This window comes from Amblyomma maculatum, chromosome 1 (genome assembly GCF_055883805.1).
Source record: "Amblyomma maculatum isolate TAMU_Amacu chromosome 1, ASM5588380v1, whole genome shotgun sequence".
Classification (NCBI taxonomy): domain Eukaryota; kingdom Metazoa; phylum Arthropoda; class Arachnida; order Ixodida; family Ixodidae; genus Amblyomma; species Amblyomma maculatum.
Window position 1 is genome coordinate 205918431 of NC_139344.1, and position 2167 is coordinate 205920597.

Consider the following 2167-nt stretch of genomic DNA (forward strand, 5'->3'; position numbering starts at 1 on the left):
AATCTTCCAAGCGTCTTTTTTGGTTTTGTATTTTTTAATCTACATAAATTTTGTTGAAGCCCTTGAGTACAAATTTAGTCTATATGCGATGACTGTGTCATTTACCATGATCTGCGATTGTGATACAAACACGCAAGTACAGATATGTGCACGACGCGTTTGAGTATGAAACACTATTCAGAACGTCTTGTTAGGAACTGTGTTTTGAAGCATGCAATATCTTTTTTTTTTATTATTCTTGAAGTTCCTTTAATTTGTGGGGCATGGAGATAAAAAAAAATAACGCAGCTATTCAAAGGAATGTTTGCAAACAAGTACATACTCAAACAATAAAAATATTCTAGTAATACATACAAGACATAAAAAAACACATCTGCAGATTTGCCTTAATCTATACAACGAAAGTTTCAACTTAATTGTTCACTGACAATCTGTTTGAAAGCTGGAAGAGCGTGCAACAACACAGAAAAGGAAATTGCGATAACTATGTGTAAAACCAACAAAAGGCTGATACTGAGCAGCTGTTTTCTAGCTTAATCATAGTTAATTAGACTGGGGGCGCCTTCGCCACCTTCGCTTTGGTAAGGGTTTGAATGATATCCCTGGTAAAAATCGTAACTGGTCTTACTGGTTACTGAGTTCCCATTGGAACCAATGGGAACTCAGTTGGAACTCAATGGGGACCAACTGGTGCCAGCTGAGAATTGTTCCATAAACCGGTAAGACCAGTTACGATCACCCTTCCGTTGCTGAGTCCCTTATGGGAAGCCCGGAACTTTCGGGCACGGCTACCATTGTCTTTTGGAAAGTAGTCTGCACTAAATCTTAAATTTCAAGCAGCGTTTCAACTCGCGGTGTCAATGAAAAATAAGAAAATTGCATTTCTACAACTCTTTTATGATATTCCTTTGCAGTACTCCCGCCGCTGAACAAGTAGAATGCGTCAGTTCAAACACTGGGTCTTTGGGAGGTTCTACAGTGTCCATCCCAGCAATAGTGCCCTTGTAAAGTATTTCATTGGATTCCGTACAATGATAGGGGATCCCATCTTTTCGTCGCACGTGAAGCGACGATCGAGATTAAAATAATAATAATAATAATAACAGCGCTTGTCCAACTTGAGCACTGCTTCAAGAATACGCGATCGTCCTATCCGGAAGCTGAATATCAGATCTGTGCGAGAAAATAAGTTTGCTTCGGGCCCTTTAACCAGCCGACCTCAAAAACTGAATAAATATTCTTACATTTCGGCGATGCATTTCTTGAAGTTCGTACAGCGTACAGGCCTTCACGATGAACAAGATGCGACGTGAGAAAGTCGGAGAATGTCTGTGATCGCACGATTTCAAAAAGAACAGAGAGCACGAGCGCCAGCTACCTGCCCTAGGACGTTGAAACCGGGACCAGGTGAACGGGGTGTTCGCTCTTTTCTGAAATGGCACGGTGCAGCTAGATTCGTTTTCAGAGCAGTGCGAACATGCGCATCGCTTCCTCATCCGACGCCTCGAAGAAAATCTTCACATGTGACAGCGTGTTGGTTGAAACGGCCAACCAACCTGCCTTTCATTTCTTTTTTCCTGTTTCCAGCTATGCCATAATTCAGGTCATCGACCCAGACTAAAGGAAGTGCTCCTCAGCACGCTCTCCGCAATGGTGCAGCAGAAGCGAGCAACAGCGCCCGCTGCTCAAAAGCCCCAGCGACCACTTGAAGACCATGGACCTGCAGCTGGTGGCTTTCTTTTATTGCATTTCATTTTATTTAGAAACAAATACGTGTGCAAAATAAGTATGCAAAATTTTTATAATCCCTTGGCTAGTTAGGTATAAATTCAGGCCCATTTATACATATGCACATACTCAGATACAGGTGCACACAGTTATGGATGCTGCATGGAGAAATCTTCTCATACAGGTCGTGTTCGAGAAATTTCACGTAATATTTTCGCATTGCCTTATTTATTGAATATCGCTCATTTTACATAGTAGCCCTGCTCGCCAGAAAACACCACATCTGAATCACCTTCATATACAATGCCATGCAGCATTTATGGAGGTATTTTATTCAAAATAAAATAGGAAAGACAGTGTGGGATGTCGGGGCAATCCCTGTGAACGTTGAGAAATCTTCGGTGCACCTTTTAAAAATGCATTACGTGCGCTTTCTTGG